Source organism: Nicotiana tomentosiformis, chromosome 12 (assembly GCF_000390325.3).
Source record: "Nicotiana tomentosiformis chromosome 12, ASM39032v3, whole genome shotgun sequence".
Classification (NCBI taxonomy): domain Eukaryota; kingdom Viridiplantae; phylum Streptophyta; class Magnoliopsida; order Solanales; family Solanaceae; genus Nicotiana; species Nicotiana tomentosiformis.
This window is the reverse complement of record NC_090823.1, coordinates 34,990,468-35,000,112: the sequence shown is the minus strand read 5'-3', so window position 1 is coordinate 35,000,112 and position 9,645 is coordinate 34,990,468. Positions and strand designations below refer to the sequence as shown.

At 32.8% G+C, this 9,645-nt stretch overlaps 1 long non-coding RNA gene across 2 annotated transcripts; it reads left to right on the top strand.

Moving 5' to 3' along the window:
* The first annotated feature begins 1,539 nt into the window (after window positions 1-1,539).
* LOC104089124 (uncharacterized) lies at window positions 1,540-4,843 on the top strand. 2 transcript variants are annotated; one of them, XR_684705.4, is made up of 4 exons: window positions 1,540-1,914; window positions 2,581-2,786; window positions 2,866-2,959; window positions 3,191-4,843. It is a non-coding gene; the product is annotated as an uncharacterized lncRNA (long non-coding RNA). The 2 variants fall into 2 exon arrangements; XR_004505083.2 differs by lacking the exon at window positions 2,866-2,959 and having other exon boundaries at window positions 1,622-1,914.
* The last annotated feature ends 4,802 nt before the right edge of the window (window positions 4,844-9,645 follow it).

The window sequence follows — 9,645 nt, the reverse complement described above, 5'->3', positions numbered from 1 at the left end:
TAATAACATGTGTTCTTTTATAGGACTTAGCAAAACTCTCTAGACATTTTTACTGTTTAAAGGGTGATGAGTTAAAAAAATGAAATATGGCTAGAGTATAGATCCATGAACTATTCTACAACAACGTAAAAGAAACCAAGCAAAGACAAAGAAAATATAAATCACACGAGTGGAAAGATATTAACAAAACTGGGACTCAAGAATAAAGTCTATAGAAGATTAAATATTCAAAAAGATAAATCTAAATTATATGAAAGAAAACATATTCAATACATTATAGTTTGCTACTCATAATCCCTAGAATACTTTATGTCTTGCTAATAAAGATACTTGAAATAATTTAGTTTAAGTAGAAATAGCATAATAGGTTTTAGAAATTTGTATTTTGAGTTTAATTACTTGTTGGCTTGAAACAATTTTCATAATTTCAAGGCCCAGAAAAAAATTTAATGCATTATTATTTTTAAACTTACTATATAAATGTAAAATTTATTCGATACAGTTCAATATTTTTTCAGTTTATTTTTATAAAATAAAAAACCTACCCTAATTATCGGTGCGGTTATAGATTTATAAAAACCTACGATTTCTTTAAAAGAAACCTAAAAATCGGTTCAGTGCGATACGATTCGGTCGGCTTAGTCGATTTACGAATATCCATGGACACCTCATAGCGATTATTCTTCGGCTTTTTCTAAGATTACCCGCCTCCCTAAAGAAACTTTATGTGATCTCTTTTGGCTTCATATTATGTCCATTTTGTTTGAGTTTCTTTTATAATTTATTTTTACCTTTTTTATCAAGTTGAAGTTTTCTGACAACACATAAGTTGGTGCTAAATATGTGGCGAACTTCCCGGCTGGTTTAGAAGGCTATTTCACATATTATTCAAAAAATTGCTATTGATCAGCCCGATCCAGAATATGACAAAATAATGAAGAGAACTACTGACGAGCACCGGGGATATATTGACAAAGAAAGCAGCGGGGGTGTATTGTTAGACAGAGAAAAAGAAAAGAAGGCGGCGACAATATAAGGATAGAGAGATGGACAACAAATCTGCACTTTGTTGTGCGGATATATAAATAATATTCCCAATTTGGCAAGATGGAATTTCTGGTATGGTTCATTATTTGTAGATTATTAGCTTCATCAGATATTTTAGTTCATAAACTATACCAATGCTTGAGCAGGCATGTAGGATCATGGCTTTGCTTAATTACTTTGAGCGGGTTAAAGAAAGATTGAAATCAATTCTCAAGTGTCTTCGTATCTATAGCAGGGAAATAATTATAATACCACAACTATTCCTGGTATCCATGCTGTTAAATTGCTTTTCAACGAGCTTGGTCAAATTCATCGATTTATTTGTCCCCGTGAGATTATCAATATCCTTTAAGTAATTTATAAAAGTTCATAATACGTGAATGGAAAATGATTATATATATAAAATTTGATTTTTAACGATCACTTTTTATTGAAGGAGCATAAATCCGATAGTTATAAGTATACTTATAGCAATCAAATATCTTTTTAGTCGTTGAAACTAATTATTAGTGCAATATTAACTAGGGATACTATTCGGCGTTTAAAATATAACATAGCCGGTCGTTAAACAATTAATTAATAAAATTTGGCGCTAACTTTTTCTCTTTTTTCCCAACCCACCCCTGGATCCGCCAACCTCCCTTCTCCCCCCTTCCCCCCCAAAAAGAAGGAAAAAACCCTAAGACTTCTCCAATATCTCTGTTGTGAACACTTTTTTCGTAAACCTGCAACTGCTATTTCTCCTGCAATTGCGAAGTAAAATTCAGTAAAACTGCTGGTGTTCAAACGTCAATATCATCGTATTAGGGAAACTGCTGGTCACCTCCATTGACAACAACTGCTCATCTTCAGTTTCTTCTCATCAAGGTATGGTTCGAAATTGTACCCTTTTTATGTTAATTTTAGTTTAGATGAAACCTCAGTTCTAAACCATGGCTGTTCAAATTCAATTATTAAGTTTTGAACATAAAAAGTAGGTGAAAAGCTAGGGTTTTAAGGGTAAAATTTCTTCTCTGCTCTTGATTCAAATTTCAGAAAAAAATACAAAAAGAGATATAAAAATATTTAAGTTTTCTTCTCTGATTTTCGGCTATTACTCCTTTGATTTTGGAGTTAAGTTTCTTTCATATATATAGATATAAAACAAAAACAAAAAAAAATATTTTAGTTTCTGCCCTGTTTGATCTTCATTCACGGATCTTTCTTGAGCTTGGTTGGTGTTTCACGGGTTCGAACGTGACTGTTCGAGGACAAAGTTCATGGTAAGCAACTGAGTGATCTGCAAAATTTCATCTCTGACTGGCCACAAAATCTTGGTGTCTCCTTTAATAAAACTCACTAGAAACATAGAGTTTGTCTCTATGATCACAGTCATCATCCGGTTCGTCGTTGGTGACACACCATTGTAATCCTTTTAGCATAGCTGGTTAAATTTTTATTTTTCATCTCTTTTGATACTCACATGTGGTTAAATTTTTATTTTCTAGTTTACTAGATAAGTTCCATGTTTACTGATACTTGTGAATATTATAGGACAAATTTGACAGTGATGACATAAATGATCAACGAGATCATGGCTTGAAACATACGAGGAAGTTATGGAACAATTGGAGAGGATCGTTGCACAAAAATATAAGTCTAAGCCATTTCGTGATGCTCTAAAAGATGTACCAAATGGGGTAGACAAGAGTGATTGGGAATGGCTCGTCAAGGAGCATTTTTTGACTGAAAAATTTAAGGTATGATTTCATAGCTATTTATTAACATCTTGTAATATTAAGTGGCTGACCATAATTTTTCAATGTGTTCTCAATTTAGGAAAAAAAGTGCAAGAAACTCGGTCAATAGGTCTAAGTTGAGTATGCCTCATCGTACGGGTAGTAAGCCAATTAGAGAGATTATTTATGAATTGGTGAGTAAATCTTGCAAACTATTAAGAAACTCCATCCTTGTTAAAAAGATTTGTTTGACTTATTTATTTTAATTCACCGGATGTGGCAACTATCTTTTTGAGACTAAGAATGACAGCAAGCTTATTGAACCTAAAACTAATGAAAAATATGTATGTTTATTGATAAATTTTATTTTATATCATTTGTTTACTTTGTTGTAGTATTTAATTAAATTATCTTTCATTTTATAGGTTAAAATCCAAGAAGTGGTGCAATCTGAATCATCTCCTACAAACATTGAGGTTGTAGAGAGGTGCTTTGGACCTCAACGCAAGAGTCATATTGTTGGATTTGGTGTTGGGATAACCGCTAAGGAGTTGAAAGGTGGTAACTCCTCGAAAGCTGCATTATTAGAGAAGCTAAATGCTACTGAAAAAGAAACGAATCACTAAAAGGATGCCTGAAAGGGCTAGAGAGTAAATACACACAGCTTGCAAGTGCAATATTTCATCAGACTTCATCACCATCTTCAAGTGAGCAATAGATTGAAGCATTTAACATGTTAGTAGATTGAAATCTTATTGTATTATGTGACAAAATTATTGCAATGCTCATGTGAAAGTTTTTCCTTATGTTATTAAGGTTTATGAATAAAAATATATATATATATAGTCATTGAAACAAGTGAATTTAAGTAAGTCACATACAATTGCATAACTTTTTCCTTAAACTTCCATAACAATCTACGCCAGTCATAGCTTTAGTATCGTCCTTTGATGGAAAAGCTTTAGTGTCCATGCTTTTCCAAGTGGAAGATTCCTTTACATTAGTTGCTCATATTCTGTAAAGTGTGGTTCCAAAAACTGAAATAAAAAAAGAATATAATGTCAAAGGGCAGTACTTAGGTAGCCTCAACTAGTGTCATATGAAGCATATGAAGAACAATGGAATGGTAGACAAATTACGAAGTGTACTTATACAACCTCAAGTAGCGCTATCAGAATGTCATCTTATGAAATATACTACAACCCGCAACATATTGACTTATCTTTCTTCTTTAATTATTTTGATCAGAATATGTCTTATGAAATCTAAATGTGTTGATATTGTTGGTGCTGCGTAAGAAACAACTTTTTCATGTGCCCATTAAAAAGTTTAATTAGGAAAATTAACTCATTTTTTGTATCTCAATTGCCTGTCCCCATGATCTGTAGAATTGCAAGGAGCCCGATATAGGATTTGCTTCCCAAAAAGTGCTCGTTGTGCAGGTTTTAATGTAATAGGATTGAGTGATGTAAAACTATACGTCATTAGTCAGTCTTCTGATCATTTTACACAGCCAGAGAAAATTTAATGCGTCATTTTTCTGCTACAATATTGTCCCACTATTATGTCATCTGATCTTTGTATTATTTCAATTTCTTGTTTATGGTCATCAATGTAGCCTTTAATGGAATTATTAAATTGGCATACATTTGTTATGTTAACAGATCTGATCTTTCTTTATTAACTGGCATACATGTGCCCTTTCTTCTTTAGTTGTTTATTCTTTGTTACTAAACTGGCATACATTTGTTATGTTAACATATCAAACATTTAAAGTCTGAAGAACCTATCCTTGAAGAAAGTGTACAGCAAGTTGACATACAAGAGTTTTATGTTTTGTTAGGGATGGTTTAAAGATCTTGTACATATGCTGCAATTTTATGTTTCTCTTTTAGGAATTATAAAAAATGATGTCATACGATTTAGATTAGTTTCTGGTAAATATGATACTTTAGTTCTTTGTAATAACAAAAATATGAAGTATTTGGTTTATTTTTGAGTGTTGTTGAGTGTGTATGAAAGCATATAAATAATTATTTCTATTTATCTAATTTAAATTTTCGTAATTATTGGTACAATTTTACAGTAGCAAAGGAAATTGTGGTCACTGAAACTCTTTAATTATAGGTTTATCAATTAACGAAGGGAAATTTGGTTCTTAAAAGTAATTATACAGCTAACGAAGGGAATATTGGTTGTAATGACTGAATTAGTTGTTGTCATTAAAGACTTTTAATGACCGGATAACAAATTAGCGAAGGAAAAATTCCGTCATTAAAAGGGACTTATAACGACCGGAGATTATGTTGTCGCTAAAGGATCTTTAACGACCGGATTGTAATTCGGTCGTTAACTTTTAACGCCGGGGCTTTTAACGATCGGTGACGACCGGATTTTTCTGGTCGTTAACAACTTATGACGATCGAATTTGAATTTTTAACGACCAAATTTCCCCTCGCTAAAGACCTATTTTCTTGTAGTATATATTCCTCCTTTTGTTTAGCGAAGCAAGATCGATGCAACTTTGTATGTGGCGTGTATGCTTGCCATTCTTCTGCTTTGAGACACAATGAATGTTCATTTAAAGAAAATAATGGCGTCAAGCATCAACTATGGCTCATGTTATTTATCTTTTATTTTTTTTTTAGAAATTTGGCAGGAATAGCTATGATTTTAACCATTTTTTTGAAGAAAGAATATAATGACAGTTACCAAAAATACATTTAACTTTATTTCTATCTTTGGTTATAAGTATTTATTACAGTAGAACAGGAATATACGTATGCAATTACATTTGTCAAAATAATTTTTTTGCATTTTAACATGTTTCTATTCTTTGTAAGAATAAATATCTTTTTCCTTTTGGAGTTGGATAGCAGTAGAGATGATTGAACTATGGGATTCTATCAATACAAAGAAAAACAGGAGAAAATTATTAATGCAACAATAATAATTGTTATAGATAAATTACAAGATAATTTAGCGTTACTCATGTATTTTCCTCTATCATGACTAAATTTATAATAAAAAGAGTCATTTTTAAAGTTCACTAAAAAAATTTAAAATCGCACGAAGCGCGAACAATTTAACTAGTCTATTAATAAAGGAAAGGAGTGGCAAATTCATGAAATTATGACAAGTGTCAAAACGAAATATCAACACGTGTCATGTTTTAAGATAAAACTTCAATAAATTTGGAGAATAAAATATATTTGAAAATAGAAAAAAAATTACAAAATTTTAAACCATTAATTTGGCCAGTTATTCACATCATGAGTCCACGTTATTCACACCATGAGTCCCACGTTTTTTGGGCAGATCTTTTTTAAACCTGAAAACTAAAAGAATATAATTACTCACGACAATTTTTTTAACAGAGAATTTTACATAAAAATATTAATAAAGGAAAAAAATACTCCACGATCGTCTATTAAAAATAAATGGACTCCCACGTTTCTTCACTAATTTTTATTTAATTTATTATGAACTTAAATATTCGATTACAAAAATTCTTTACAGATAATTTTACATAAAAATAGGAAGAAAGGAGAAAGAAAAATACTCCACGATCCTCTTCCCAAACGTGGGCATCAAAACCCAACTCCATAACTTAGAAACTGTCTCCTACATTCATAATGTCTCAAGCGTCAGCTCCTCTTTTGCATTCCCTTTTTTCTGTGCTCAAAATACAAAACTTTGCAAATATGGCTATAACACTTCATGAAATCATCAAATTTCAAGCAACTCGATGCTACGAAATCTCAAAGTTAGAGTCGTTCGAATGCGGAAAATCCCGGATTCAAGCCTTAAATACCATATTCTATTGAGTTGATTTTACAAGATGCAAAGGTAATATATTCAACTTTACATAGTTCTAAAGTTTCTCTTCTTTTCTGGTTTTATGAATAATTTTTTCACAATAAACTGTACTAATTAAATGATTATGTATAGTACCAGTATTCTGTTCATGTTTCTGAAAGTTTGTTATTAATTTCTTTAGGACGAACTTACGACAATTTTGCTTATTCCACTTTACTTAGTTTTAAAGCTTCTCTTCTTTTTTGGTTTAACGGATAAAGTTTTCACAATAAACTTTACTAATTAAACGATTATGCGTAGTACCAGTATTCTGTTTCTGTTTCTGAAAGTTTATCATCGAAAAGTTTGCTATTACTTTCTTTAGGACAAACATACGGAAATTTTGCTTATATTTGAAACAATTATGTGTAGTATGATTATTTCTCTATCTGTTTGTTAAAGTTGTCTTCACAATTGTGTTTTCTCAATTGTCTATGAAAAACGCCAGTAATTTAAATTATGTATAAAATATTCTTTAATTGATATGGAACTCACTGTAAAAATTATTATAATTCATCTATACTGAATCTTTGTATGGTTTAGCTTCCATTGTGTTTAAAATAAATCTCTGCAGATATCGGCTATGCTTGCCTTTGTTAGGATGAACATAATGAAACTTGGCTCATACATAGATGCTTCTATTCCGTGGCGAAGCCAGAAAATTCAACAAGTGTGTTCAAACCTTTGTCAGTGGGCTATGTAAGAGTGTTCAAAGTCTATTTTTAATTAATAACAAGTAATATTTTACCTTATACGGAGTATAATTTTCCGGCAAAGGGTGGTCAGTTGACCACCCTTGGTTGCACGTAGCTTCGCCCCTGCTTCTATTTGTTAGTACCATGGTGGAGGGTTGGGTGTGGTGATAGTGTGAATACTTAATCGTGTTTAAACAGACCCTTATCTATTGATATGGTCCTATTAGTAGAGGTTTCTGAATTTGTTCTCTTTTGCTTTTTTCTTGAACAAGGACAACAAGTAGCCACGGCCACAGGCGTCAGGCGCAACTGCAGACACATGTGCAGAAGCAGGAACAGAAAGAGATGGACAGTCTTAAAGACGAACTCTCAAACGCTCAACATAGAACAAATGTATGGCTCTGTTAATTATGCAAATCATTGTTTAAAGATATTTAGTACTTGAACATGGTTTAAATTTATATATATGATTGACTGTTATTTCAGGCGATTGTTAGGGAAGGACCTTAATGGTTTGGGTTTGAATGAACTACACCTGCTTGAACATCAACTAAATGAAGGACTATTAGTCATAAAGAACAGAAAGGTCTGAAGACTGCTTTGATTATTCAGTTATTAGTGCTACAAGATGTAGTCAAATTTTTCCAGAATTTATCTATTTTGTTGAATCTTGAAATTTGAGCCATAATATTCTACATTCTAGGAAGAATTACTGATATAGCAACTAGAGAATTCAAGGAGGCAGGTAAATCACATCATAAAGTTGAAATATTTATATATTTTTTATTCCAGAAAGAAAATATTAGAAGTACAGAATGGGCTTTTCTTACGTTCTGCTCATGTTTCTTTTTGGATGATGCCTATCCAGGAGGAGAGGCTAGGCTGTGTTGGAGAGTGAAACCTTACACAGACAGGCAATACAAGCCTTCGTTTTTGTTTCTATTGCTTTACAATCTATAACTCCTCCCTTTAGGTTCCTGGTGGTTACTTTCTGACCACAATTAGTTATAAGGTAACAACTTTTGTGTATATATATATATATATATATATATATATAATAATAATAATAATAATTAACTGCATCAAAACTATATAGCTTTTCATAATTACACCGTTTATAAATCAACCCCATGAAGTTAGGTCACAGAAGAGGTACACACCGCTTCTTGTTCTTTGCACTTTATTTCTTCCCATTCCTTCTTGCTTCAATTAATTCTACTCATGAATAATGAAATTTTCTAAAAACAACATGTCTTGACTGAAAAAGTTATATCTCTCTATAGACGCCTCAAAACCATGATTCACTTGTGCCGTTGAAAAGAGCACTTCTACAACTAAATCATATACAAAAAACAGATCCAGATTCTTTGAATATTTATAAAGATAAGCTTTTGAATTTATTTCTGACATATTGGTATTTTGATTTTCACATCTTTATGCGTCCTCACTAAAAAAATCATATCTTTCTGCAGACACATCAAAACTCTAGGTAATACCCCGCCAAGCTAAGAAAACTCCGGATCTCCGTAGTTGAGGATGGTCTAGGCCAACTCTGCACTGCTTCAATCTTCTTCGGATCTACCTTGATCCCTTCATTCGATACTACATGATCCAAAAATGCCACTGAATCTAGCCAGAATCCACACTTCGAAAATTTTGCATATAACTTCCTTTCCTTCAAGGTCTGAAGCACAGTCCTCAGGTGCTGCTCATGATCCCCCCGACTCCAGGAGTACACCAGAATGTCGTCAATAAACACAATGACGAAAGTGTCAAGATAGGGCTGAAATGCATTGTTCATCAAGTGCTTGAATGCTGCTGGGGCGTTGGTCAGCCCAAAAGACATCATAAGAAACTCGTAATGACCATACCTAGTCCTGAAAGTAGTCTTCGAGATATATGGCTCCTGAATCTTTAATTGATGATAGCCTGAACGCAAGTCGATCTTAGAGAACACCCTGGCACCTTGGAGCTGGTCAAATAGGTCATCAATACGTGGCAATGAATACATGTTCTTCACTGTAACCTTGTTCAACTGGCGATAATCAATACACATTCGCATAGAACCATCCTTCTTCTTTACAAACAAGACAGGAGCACCCCAAGGCGACACACTGAGCCGAATGAATCCTTTATTAAGTAACTCATGCAAATGTTCCTTCAAATCTTTCAACTCTTATGGGGCCATACGATAGGGTGGAATAGAAATGGGATGAGTGTCCGGTAACAAATCAATGCCAAAGTCGATATCTCTGTCGGGCGGCATGCCTGGAAGATCTGCCGGGAATACATCTGGAAATTCTCTCACTACTGGAACTAACTCGACG